The following is a 13,365-nucleotide window of genomic DNA, read 5'->3' as shown; positions in this document are numbered from 1 at the left end:
GCGGGATGCTTTGTCTCGTTTTGTCCGATGGATGACACACACACACGTGTGTCAGTAGGACAGCATGCGTCATTTTAGGCTTGTCTGAGTTAATTGTCCTAAAGTGAATGGTAGCCACCGACTGGAAATCAGGACAAGAAGTGACACCAAAATTATTACTAAGCAATTATTAGTGTGCAATTCGAACTTCAGAGGTTCAATTCTCCTTGCATTTTAATGATTTACTTACATTTTTTATCATTAATTTGTTCATTTATCTGTTTCTTAATAACTGATCTCCACTTTCTGTGTTACCCTTTACATTCTGTTACTTCTTTCGAATGAACTCCATATTCTTTGGAAGCTTGAATATCAGGTCAGTGGCCCCTCTATATGAATAAAGATAATAATAATAATCTCCTTTGAATCAGCATTAGTGAACGTCACAGAGATTCTGTAAGATTTCAGGAGCTTGCTGACATAAGTTCTGAACAAGATTAAGAGCTTCAGGTTTCAAGTTGATCAGTCTGATGCTACTTGCTGACCATTTCTGTTAAACGGAACTTTTCAGAATCATTCAAGAAACCTTCAGATCCCTTTGTTTATCTCTTTGAAATGCCATTTTATGCTGAGGTCTTTATGATGAAGATTTACAAGAAGCCTGAAGATTTTGTACCGGGTTGTATCGTAGTAAAATCTTCTGTGTAGAATTTCTTGATCTGTTGTGGAATATTTATGACGTCTTCTGGTGTTATACCAATTCAAGGCTACTCTAGGTTGAAAATCCTTTCATTTAACCAGTAGCCGGGTCTTAAAATTATTCCTTCATTCCCTTGACAACCTTTCTTATTTCCGCAAAAACCTGGGAACTGTAAGCAAAAAGTATGAAAGAAATATAGATCCTGACAACCTTTCTTATTTCCGCAAAAACCTGGGAACTGTAAGCAAAAAGTATGAAAGAAATATAGGTACAAGTAAAGATTAACAGTAAATATAGAAATAATATACAAGGAAACTTAACGATCAGGCGTCCATTATTTTATCGATGACATGATTCAGGGATGTTGAGTGTCTTCTTCACGACTCTATCATATTTATTAACTTATAAATCGTTAAATATTCTTCCAGAGTTGCCCCTTCAACTAGAAGCCATCCAATGATCTACCTCTATGTCCTTGTCATGGGGGGGAGGGGGGGCGTTCATCATTTCGCACTAAATGAGAGGCCTTATGCAATACAATCACAGTCAGGGCTCTGAGCTGTACTGGGATTTTAATTTCTCAGAGCAGTATTCAAACGAATACTGTACTCTTCAAAGTTTTTTTAATTACTAGAACTGTGGTTGATCAACAATGGACATAAATGGACACCAATCTAATCTATTCGGTTTATGACTGGGTGAGAAAACGACTATGCAATACTACTGATATCACTTTAAAGATTTTGAAAAGAAATGCAAGAATTGTTAAAATTAATAATAAATACCACTTGATCTATATTTAAAAAAATATTTTATATGTAATTTTTTTTCCCCAGTAGACGGTTTTTGTGATGGATTGCCTTCCATTAAAGGAGTGCAATATTTTCAGTTGGTGTTTTCAATAAAAAGGAATATGTTGACAAGTGAGAAGCCTTGAGTGCAAAAATATTATAATTGTGTCAAAGAAATGATTGTTATGTTTCTTATTATGATTGATTATACAAAATAAATAAACATAAAATTTTCTGTATAACTTATGGACAAAGAAAACGGACTTCCAAACCGTAAAGTCTTATGGGTAACTATCAAGAAAAGTTATCCAAAACATCCTATTGTAAGTCTTTGTTCGATTCCCATTCTTGGTCGTGAATGGAACGTTGCATATTCTTTCAGAAGAAAAATATACAATATATGTCAGGTTTACTATTAAGATATTCTCTTGATAATGAACATTATTCTTTGAAAGCTTCAGTTTTAAGTCAGTGGCTGAAGAAAGAAGTTATTGAAGTGCGACATCTAAATATGATATATATATGTTACAGTGGCCACTTTTGTGGGCTTGTTCCATATGAATAGGGTTCATCGTCTGAGTAATAATAATAATAATAAAAATAATAATAATAATAATAAATTGGAATATACCAATTTCTGAGCAATCATTATGGACGAAGTCTAAGGTCGTAAGAATTCTAGAGGTTATTTATGAACACATTACAGTGTTTATCAAATAAAATTACATTCCTCATTGTCTGAACTACTTTTACTTATATTCACAATGGGATCATATACACACTCTCACATACACATACACACTCTCACACACATGGACGAAAAAACAAGAATACAAAAAGGCACATGAAAACATACTGACATACGAAATTATATTATTATTATAAGGTTGTTATAACCCTCCTTTGTGATTTTAAATCTGGTTGTGTGATGCCAGATAATTTAAGATCAATAAATCTTTAAAGAAATGATTAACTGTGAATGATTTCAAATGGAAAACCTGTTAAGTTCGAAGATTTACTTTTGAGGTCATGTAATGCTAAAACTGGCCTTATTTCATAGTCAAAGTGTACTTAAAAGCCATATTTAGTGAGAAAATAACTCATATATATGATAAATAGTGAGGGATAATCTTTCATTCATATTTTGAAGGTGACAATTATCACTTCAGGACAATATTAGACTGATACGTTCAGTAAAAAAAAAATATCAAATTGCGCTTACGAGTAAAATGAAAGAGAGATAGAAATAAGTAAACTAAGATATTAAATACATAAAATTTGATGAAATTTGGATCAATACAAATGAACTGTAACAAATTTGAGTTATTTTTGTTCAAATATGTAACAAAATCGCCATCTTTCCAATAAATTTACCGTTACCTTGGCTTAACAGGTACGGTGGAAATAGTAGATAATCTGCCAAGAATGCTTTATTAATCATATTTTGCGGTAAAATAACTCGATTTAATATTAAAATAGTATATAAATTATACTTACTACATTTTTGTTAGTGTAACATGTTAAAATGCGTAAATTTAACCCATAATTACCTAGAATAAGAGACCTATTGGTCACCCCAAGAATGCTTTTGATTACATTTATCAGTCAAATAACTCGAATTAAAATAATATGATTGAACTGAATCTTTTGCATTTTCATCAATGTATCATGTTAAAATACGTTATAATTAACCAGTAAATAAGCACAATAGTCCACTATATTTGCGATACACTTTTACAGTTACTTATGTTGTAAAGTCCCCGCTCAACGCGTTCTCTACAATGGACATCCTGTTTTCTGCAGTGCCTTCACATCGACCTGGGGTCACCGAAAACCCATGCTACTGCCATATTTGTAAATTATGTATTTCATTGTCTTTCTGAATGACCATGCATTATGTACATGTAACGGAGTATTTTTGTAACGCATCATACATTATTAATCATTTTATGTTTTCTGTATGAACCTATCCTGTTTTTTGTAGAGAAATAGTTTGACCTCAGGTCACCTGTAAGTCTTTGTACACCCGCGGTCTCTGTGAAGTAGGCAGACGTCCCCAGGCCACTTTATAAGTGGATCGCTTGATCAGTAAACTGACGGATGGATCAGTAGATCTCAGCATCCCGGCAGCAGCAGCAGCTGGGGTCCACTCAACAACCCTCAAAGGATGCTGGAGGCTCTCTGACAATGCCTCCACTCTACAGACTGAACTGATTGCCATTGCAAAAGCTCTGGAAGATTCTCAGCACAGGCAGGGAAGCACAACAATTCAGACTGACTCGAAAGGAGCAATACAGGTTATAACAAAAGCAAAAGAAAACATCAGACTTCTATCAAGCATATGGGCAATCACAAGCCTCCATCAAGACAGGAACAGGCAAATAACACTAAACTGGATTCCGAGCCATGTGGGAATCCAAGGAAACGAAGAAGCAGATTCTTTAGCAAAAAGTGGGTTACTACACAGCAACATTAGCATCAAAATCACCCCCTCGCTCACACGACTGAAAAACAAGGCAGGAGGAGCACTCTGCCAACTGCAGGAAAAAAGCAAAGTCAGAATAGTTGTTTTCGGTGGCTCAAAAACCGCCAAATGGTACATGGACACCTCAGACCTAAGACCACACTATATAACCAAAGAAATGTCACGGGCCCCAGCAGTCATAATCCATCAGTTAAGGCTAGGATACCAAAGGACATGGCAAAGAATAGGAGCAAGCACTGTGAAACAATCCCTGAAGACCCCTGGAACACCACCTTCTTGACTGTGCAGAGACAGAACAGTTAAGAACAAGATGTGAAGGAAATTAAAGAACAGCTCCCCAGATAACAAAGCACATACTGGCAAACCTTCACGAATTTGCAGGCTTCCTATGCTCCTACCCACCACCACGGTAACTCTAAAGAATCCTCACCCTTACCCACCTGCTCTCCTTCCCAATTCTGAAAACAGACCCGACCCCTACTTTAAACCAGCTCTAACAGCAGACTCTTCAGAAATCACTCTCTCCCCTCTCAAAATCATCTTTTATCCACCACAATCAACACCCAACAAATGCACAAAACACACACACACAAGAATTAGGACCGGACAAGGAATATGGCTTTAGATCACCATCTCCCACTAGCCAACACTCACTGCTTTCATACTTTTGTCCTCATCTGATGGGTACCTTAGGGTTCAAAGAGGTTGCAACCTCGCCTGTTAAATCTTTTCACTTCAGAATCACTTTCATGCATCATAATAAAGTTTTCATGTACCCTAACCACCTCACAGACTCATCAACATAGAGTTACAGGCTGCCCTAGGAGCAAGAGCCCGCGCTGGCACAAGGCCAGCCAAATCTGAAACAAAATAATATGACTGAATTGAATCTTTTGTATTTTTATCAACGCAGCTTGTTAAAATACGTTAAATTAACCAGTAAACAAGCACAATAGGCCACTATATTTGCGATACACTATTACGGTCACTTAAACCAATTAGGTACGGTAGATAATCAGGAAATCTCCAAAAATGCTTTATAAAATATACTTATGAGTAAAATCACTCAATTTTATATGAAAATAACATATCTAAACAACATTTATTACAATTATATAAATCTAACATTTTATAAAACGTGATTATTAACCCAAAACCGACTCAAATGAAGGACCTAACCACCTTGGGTGGAAAGTGGCCGAGTGACGATGTAAACAAACAGACGTCATGTTTTGGACGTGTCGCCAGAAGATCGACCGAACTGTCGCAGAAATCAGTCGATTTCGACCGGAAATGTCGACTGAATGATCGAATCGAAGGTCACCCGAGGTAGATAAATGATTGAGGTTGAATTTTTTAGTTAAAAATTGGGTTAAATTTGAGTTTTTTGTGTTAAATATGGTTCAATTAAGTCGGTCATTGTCGGTCTCGAGGCTCCTAAGGTTACGATCGCCAACATAGGGTAAAGCAATGGGGCAGGAGGCACGTGGGCGACAGAATTTTCACTAATTCCGACACGGTATACAAACCGTCCGTCCTTTTCATTGGGAATTAAACTCTTGGGCATACAGCGTAACCCCAGCATTAATTGAGCTACACTGGCCACCAGTAAAAGCTAGAATAGAGTATAGAATACCACTTATAAGTTTTTAAAGCACTAAAATATGATGAATCAGCATATCTGAGGAATTGCTTAAGCTCCTTTAGACCCGAAATGAATTTTGTAATCAGATATGCAAGTGAAGCTTACAGGCTATTTGAACCTAGAACAAATTGTAAGTCAGGCGAGAGAGCATTTGGACACTGCGCACCAACGTTATACAACAAAATATCGCCGGAAGTGAAGGGCATACAAGAGGAATGCAAATTTAGAAAGGAACTAAAGACTCTCCTCTTCTGCAGGAGCTACGATACTGACGAGAAAACACTGAAAGACAATTATTAAATATAAGAGGCACCTTATTTCGAAGACATGCAAGGGCCCGCCAGAGCGGGAAGTTATCCCTGTGGAGGGCTGTACATAAAACCAAACAAAGTGAAAGTAACTACCGCCAGGTAGGCCGGAATACCCGCCTGCCCAGATGTAAACATTCCAGTTGTTCCGACACAATATACAAACCCTCGGTCCTTTACATTAGATTACTTTCAGGCGTAGGCTGGAAACGGCCGTTGAACTTCAAACAAGGTGGTTAGGCAGTTAACTAGTGTCTGGGAGGCGGGAGTACCGCCTGGCCGGATGTAAACATTCCAATTTGCTTTCAGCCGTCGTAGCGCTTGGACGTTGTTCTTCGCCGCTCTCTGCCTGACTGCATTTTTCTTCTATTTTGGTGGGAATTTTTTTTTTTTCAATTATGGAAAAGCCATCTAAACCCTCCTATCCCCAGCGTGTGTGTCCCGGGGTAGGGGAAAAAAAAGTGTAATTCATTTAGATCTAGAGTCAACGTGGACCCACATGCACTCTGTACATCTTGCAGGGGCGTGTGTTCACGCGACTCTACTTGTAGTGAGTGTTGTTTGTGGTCCTCCGAGCAATGGGGCAAGTTCGAAGGAGGAGGCGTTACCGTTGTAAGCCTACCAAGGAGTCGTCCGAGGGAAATACGCCCCGACGACTCCGTTGGTGGCAAATGTGTCGGGTTGTTTCTCCTCCCGGCGAACTTCCCCTTCTTGCTCCCTCTCCCTCGGTGAGGACTCCTCCTCCCCTTCCTCTTACGTTTCTTCGTTTGTGGAAGGCGTTGGGAGAGTTGGACCGCGACATCCTCTCGGAAGTCTCTTCCCATTCGGAGGGGAGTTTTTCCTCCGGAGCGGGTGGAGGCTTCTCTTTGTAACCCGACTCTTGCTTCAGGTCCCAGAGTGGATAGGCAGGCGATGAATCCCAACTCTTCCTGGCTACACCTGGGCCTATCTGACTCGGCTCTGGAGGATTGGCTCCCCTCTCCCCCCCTCCAGTCACGACCCACACGGCAGTGACAGCCACTATGACAACCGTCACCTTTCAAGGTTGGTCCAGATGCCGATTTCAGTGGCAGCGCATCTGGACACCCAGGTGTCGGTGTCATCCGCGGGCCAGCACGCTGTTTCCACTGCCACCTGGCTTTCTGGCCCCTTTCACACGTGCTGGCCCCTCCTACATGGTGACGTCATCATATCCATATGTGACTGTTGCTGCCCCTGTTGCTGACCATGGCCTGTCTTCGGATACAGTTCCTCATCTGACTCTCCAGCCCGGCCCTTCGTCTGCTTCCATCCCCATCCCAGCGACCTTGGCACGGCCGGACTTGAATCTTCATGTGGGAGGGGCGGCGCCTGCATCCCTGGCCCCGCCCACTTTGGTTCCTGGCCGACGCGTGGCTCTCTCCGCCCAGGCAAATGTTGGCCCGAGCTCCGCTGTCGCTGCCCGGGATGTGCCTTCTGCTGCAGCCCCTCCTGCTGTTCCTGAGTCGGCGGCCTCGCTTTCCTGGCTTGGGGATTTGACTGCTGTCCTGAAGCAGATGGTGAAGAAGAAGAAGAAGAAGAGGTCTAGGAAGGTGTCGTCGTCGTCGTCTTCATCTTCATCTTCATCGTCGTCTTCGTCTGCTGCTTCTTCCTCTTCTCCTTCCGAGGCTTCGCAGCCGAAGAAGAAGAAGTCTGCCTCTCCCCTCCCTAAGAAACCTCATACCGAGACTTCTAAGGGTCTGCCTCCTTCCACAGGGAAGGCAGTGGGATCTCTCGTCGGCTCTTCCCGATCCTCAGATCAGGGAACCGCTGCCCTGGCCCCCGGGCCAGGGACACCGGGAGCCAAGGGCGTGCAGACCAAGGTCGGCACTCCCCCCGCTGCGCCTAAGAAACCTCCTGCTTCTAAGGCCAGCGAGTCCGCGTCGGACACTCGTTCGCGAGTTGCTCCGAGTACCCGGGTCCCCAAGGAGACTCGGGCACCCCAGTCTGATACAGTGGACACTTCGCGCCGTACGGACCAGGGCGTGGGACGAGAGAAAGAGCCGGGGCATGCAGGTGCTCCGCCTCTTCCTGCTGGCACTCCTTCCAGTGCCAAGTCAGGTTCCTGGGACAGTGCTTCAGCCCGCTGAGGGCCAGATGCAAGGAGAGGCAGGGAAGAAGTCCCCTACTCAGTCTTCCCGAGAGGCTCCGGCCTCGAAGAAGTCTGGGGCGCGTCCAGAGGACAGCGCAAGCTCGCGCAGCCAGCCAGCCGCGTTCGGCTCCTCCCAGTCCCGGCCAAGTCCGCGCGGCCAGCCTGGCTCGGGGGAGGCGAGTCGCGGCTCGGCTCTCGCGAGCCGCTCCGCTCTCCTCGGGAGATCGTTTCACCTACCTGGGCTGAAGCGGTCTCCTCGACCCGGGGGCTCGTTATCACCGCGGGTTGGCGACCGCTCTCGGTCCGCTGCCTCTGCTGGATCTGCCAGTAAAGGCAGTGGGAGCGCCCAATCTTCCTCGCCTGTCCCCTCCGCCCCTTCGGTCTCCTCCAGGGGGCGTGAGTCGGAGAGGAGGAACTCTGGGGATTGTTCTCCTCAGAGTTCTACTGCGTGGGGGTATGCACCTGGCTCGGTCCTTGGCTCGACCAGGTCCTACGCCCACGTAGTTCAGGAAGGTCCTCGGGGGTCTGCCGAGGTTCTCCCTCCTGCAGGGAGAGTAGTTCGGGAGGACCGCACCCTGGAAGGACTTGAGGGTCCTCTGCCCCAGGATGCGGACACCCCCGAAATACAGAGGACTTTTGCTGAGGTTATCGCGCTGTTTCGTCAGCACAATGACCTCGGGGAAGGGACCACGGCTTCGTCTGTGGATCGTCCGTCGCGCCTCGAATCCTTCTGGGGACCCAAGAAGGAACCCAAGGCTTCGGTGGGGCTGCCGTGGTCCACGCTTGCCGAGGGGGTTCTCAATCAGGTGAACGGTCTTGTGTCTGGGCAGGACAGCTTGCTTCGATCGAGCCGCTCGGACAAGCTTCTTCACCCCCCTCTGCCTCGTCAGAAGCATTTCTACGCACCAGCGGAAGGGGTGTTGCTGACCAAACAGGTTGACCCGGACCTGACTCGTTTGGATCTGGGTCTGTCGTTGCAGCAATTGACTGCAGAGAACATTTCTCTCTCTCAGCAAGAAGCTGCAACCCTGGAAGCCACCGCCATGGCGGCCTTCCAAGCAGTCTCCTGGCTCGATCTGTGGTCATTCACAGTATCGAAGGTAGCTGCTTCCTCAGGCGCTATCGTACCTGGGGAGGACTCTGCCTTTGGGAGACTGTGCCAGTCTGGAGGTAGGGCCATTTCCTACCTCGCCCACCAGACTGCAAACCTGTGGGCAAACCTAGTGCTAAAGAGGAGAGACGCTGTTCTCTCTCGCTTTGCCAGGTCGTAGGTCCCGAGTCAGCAATCGCCCTTTGGAATGGACCGTTGCTGGGTTCCTCCTCTCTCTTCCCTAGAGAGTTGATGGGCCGCGGTGGACAACGCCATGCCGATGACAGCGACCAGCTGGCTCACCAGGCAGTGGTTAAGACCTCCGGGTCTTCTCACCCCACTGCAGCCAGGTTTTCGGGCCAGGCTGGCACTTCCTCGGCCCCTAAGAAGTCCCAGTCTTTGAAGGGGTCCCGAGAAACACTCCAGCCTTCTTCTTCCTCGAGAGGGGGTTACTCCCGCCCCTTTCAGCCCCCTTTCCATGCCAGTAAAGGGGGCAAGGGTAAGAAGAAGAAAGGGAAACGCTAGGGGCGGTGTTCCCCCCCAAAAGCTGCCGAAGGTTGGGGGGTGCCTGTCGAGCCATTGGGCAACGTGGCAGCGACACGGAGCCGAGACCTGGATAGTGGATGTCCTTCGGGAGGGCTATCTACTACCCATCGAGTTTCGGCCTCCCCTCACCTTCACTCCGGTCCATCTCCAAACTTATCTACCAGGTTCGTCGAAGGACATCGCACTACAGCAAGAAGTGCAAGCCATGCTGAGCAAGAGTGCTGTAGAAGTCGTGTCGGACCAGTCTCCAGGCTTTTACAGCCGCATCTTTCTCGTAGAGAAGGCCTCAGGGGGATGGAGACCGGTCATAGACCTCTCTCCCTTGAACCGTTTCATTCGCCAGACTCGGTTCACGATGGAAACAGCGCAAACTGTGCTGGCCTCCATCAGGGAGAACGACTTCATGCTTATGGTGGACTTGAGGGATGCGTGTTTCCAGTTACCCATCTATCTGTCCTCGCGCAAGTACCTCCGCTTCGTCCTCGGGGAGTCGGTCTTCCAATTCAGGGCACTTTGCTTCGGGCTCTCGACCGCTCCCCAGGTGTTCACGAGAGTTTTCTCTCTCGTGTCAGCTTGGGCCCACTCGCACGGGATACGTCTGCTGAGGTATCTCGGCGATTGGCTAGTCCTGGCGAGTTCTCGCTCGCTGTTGCTACAGGACAGGGATCGTCTCCTCAAGTTTTGCCAGGATCTAGGGATCATGGTAAATCTGGAGAAGTCAGATCTCACCCCAAGCAGAGGACAAAGTACCTGGGCATGCTGATAGACACGGTGGCAGCAAAAGTCTTTCCCTCGGACTCGTATCAGCAAGTTCAGGCAGGCAGCACAGTTGTTCCTGTCTCGGCAGGAACAACCAGCTCGGCAATGGCAAGTCGTCATCGGTCACCTGTCGTCATTAGAGAAGCTAGTACCTCACGGGTGTCTTCACCTGCGGTCTCTCCAGTGGAGACTAAAGGAGTATTGGTCCCAGTCCCGAGACCCCCAGTCCTTTCTCATTCCTCTTTCCGAGGAGGTGAGAAAGGACCTTCACTGGTGGTTAGACGACAGGAACCTCTTAATAGGAGTATCCCTGCATACTCCCCCTCTATACGTGCCTCTGTTCTCGGACGCATCGACCGAGGGATGGGGCGCACACCTGGAGGAGTTGCTGACTTCGGGAGTGTGGCACCGAGGCGACAAGCACCTTCACATCAACATCCTGGAGCTCAAGGCGGCCTTTCTGGCCCTCCAGGAGTTCCAGGATCGAGTGATGGGACACTCCGTGGTACTGATGAGCGACAATACCACGGTAGTGGCATACGTCAACAAGCAGGGGGGACTGGTGTCCCACCAGCTTCATCAGTTGACGATGCAGGTGCATGAGTGGGCCGTGGCTCACTCGGTAGAGCTGTCAGCCAGGTACATTCCAGGCAAGAGGAATGTCGTGGCAGACAAGCTCAGCCGCCAGAGCCAGGTGGTAGGGACCGAATGGTCCCTCCATCAGGAAGTAGCGGAAAGGCTGTTCAACCTGTGGGGGCGTCCAGCCATCGATCTGTTCACCACCCGGCACAACAGAAAACTCCAGGTCTTCTGTTCTGTTGTGCAGGACCCATGGGCCACTGCGGAGGACGCGTTCCAACACCCGTGGGACAATCTCGACGCTTACGCCTTTCCCCCATTCTGTCTGATTTGCCGTGTGATCAGCCGAGTGATGATCACCCCGAATCTCAGAATGACTCTGGTGGCACCCAAATGGCTCCAGGCCATTTGGTACCCGGCCCTGCTAGCTCTCCTCTCCGAGGCACCGAGAGAGATTCCCCCCTGGCCCAACCTTCTGCGTCAACCTCACGCGCAGCGGTTCCACCTGGCAGTGCATTCCCTGTGTCTTCACGGCTGGAGGTTATCCACCATCTCTTGCGAGCGAGAGGCTTTTCACGCCCGCGCAGCAACAGAGATGGCAGGATACCTCAGAAGATCCTCCGCAGCAGTATACCAGGAAAGTGGTCCGTCTTCTGTGGTTGGTGTCGTTGAAGGGGTATCTCTCCGGTCGGAGCTACTGTTCAGCAGGTCGCGGACTTCCTCGTCTTCCTTTCGCCGAGAGAAGCTTCTCTCCATTTCAGCTGTAAAAGGCTACTGAGCCGCTTTTCGGCCTAGTCTTGCGGCTGAAAAGAGTAGACATCTCCTCCTCTTTCGAGATTTCTCTACTCATGAGAAGCTTGAACGGTCTTGCCCACCCAGGGATCTCAGGCCCCCTGCGTGGGATGTGACTCTCATCTTAAGGAGCCTGACTCGTGCACCGCACAAGCCTTTAAGAGAGTCGTCAGACAGGGATCTGACCCTCAAGACTGTTTTCTTGCTTGCCCTGGCATTGGCGAAGAGAGTTGGCGAGTTTCACGGACTTTCCTTTGATGTTAAACACTCGAGGGGATGGGGATCAGTTACCTCGATTTCATCCCGGATTTTCGTGGCGAAGACTCAGAACCCCGGTCCCTGGCGCACGGTTCGAGTCCTTCACGATCCCCTCCTAGAGGACTTTGTAGGTAATGATCCAGAAGAGATGCTACTGTGTCCTGTTAGGGTGCTGTGGCGCTATCTGAAGAGGACTCGGCACCTCCGGCCTGAGTGTCGGCGACTCTTTGTTAGCACTGGCTCGACCAAGAAAGAAGTGTCCAAGAATACCATCTCTTTTTGGCTTTGTGAGACGATAAGGAGAGCGTACTCTGCTGCAGGAGAAGACGACACTGGTGCACCGTCCGAGAGCTCACGAGGTCCGCAGCATTGGTCCGTCCCTCGCATTCCGGAAGAATATGTCGGTACCACAGGTGCTGAAGGCAGGTGTGTGGTCCCAACAGACTACCTTCACCTCCTTCTACCTCCGGGATGTTGCACACAAGTCCTTGGACACTTTTTCCTTGGGTCCTGTGGTGGCTGCTCAACAAGTTGTGTAGCTTATCCAGCTCCCCTAACGGGACAGGTTGCATCTCGCCTATGTTGTACGGTTGATTGGGAGAATGAATGTTGAGTGACTGGCCTCTCTTCTTTCTCCCCATCCTGGCTCTCTTCCCACGGGCAGGGAGCAGACGTGCCGTTACAAGCTGGACCGGGCGATCGAGGCAGGTAAGCACATAACGGGAGCTCCCGTTCTATTTCCGTTCAGGTTAATAGAAGCAACCCCACTCCTTCCTCTTGCAAGGGGAGGAAGGAGATCATGACTTTGAGACAAACCCAATGCTTGTATTTGCCTTATTGTCATCCGACGTCAAATTCTTCCTAGCCTACTTTGCATGAACTGACGTTTCCTCTTTCATGCAAAAGGACCCAGAAGTCAGACAACTGATCCTGCATTTCCTACAACCCGATCTTTTGTCAGAGACAGTTTTCCCTTCCTCGCTGTTACGACCAGGAAGGGAAGACAAGGTGGTGAACTCCAGTCAGTTCAGAGAGACTTTATCAGATTCCTCCCTCCAATCAGTAAGTCTCCTAATGTAAAGGACCGAGGGTTTGTATATTGTGTCGGAACAAATAACAATTTTTAAAAGTAAATTGTATTTTTCCTAACTATACAAACCCGAGGTCCTTTACACTTTATGCCCACCTCATGCCACCCCTCAATCTGTACCTGGGCCAGAAGGCAAATTGGAATGTTTACATCCAGGCAGGTGGTACTCCGCCTCCCGGACAGTAGATAACTGCCTAACCACCTTGTTTGAAGTTCAACGGCCGTTTCCAGCC

The 13,365-nt window shown here is 47.6% G+C and overlaps 1 protein-coding gene across 1 annotated transcript in view; it reads left to right on the top strand.

Moving 5' to 3' along the window:
• The first annotated feature begins 5,167 nt into the window (after positions 1 to 5,167).
• LOC136835735 (zinc finger protein 850-like) overlaps positions 5,168 to 13,365 on the top strand; it is a 260,556-nt gene continuing 252,358 nt past the window's right edge. Inside the window, exon 1 of the mRNA XM_067099597.1 lies at positions 5,168 to 5,284. The gene's annotated coding sequence lies outside the window, so the exon portion shown is untranslated. The remainder of the gene's footprint in view (positions 5,285 to 13,365) is intronic.

The sequence above is a fragment of the Macrobrachium rosenbergii genome, chromosome 55 (genome assembly GCF_040412425.1).
Source record: "Macrobrachium rosenbergii isolate ZJJX-2024 chromosome 55, ASM4041242v1, whole genome shotgun sequence".
NCBI lineage: Eukaryota > Metazoa > Arthropoda > Malacostraca > Decapoda > Palaemonidae > Macrobrachium > Macrobrachium rosenbergii.
The sequence above is the reverse complement of the archived record's forward strand: the minus strand, read 5'-3'. Positions and strand labels throughout refer to the sequence as shown.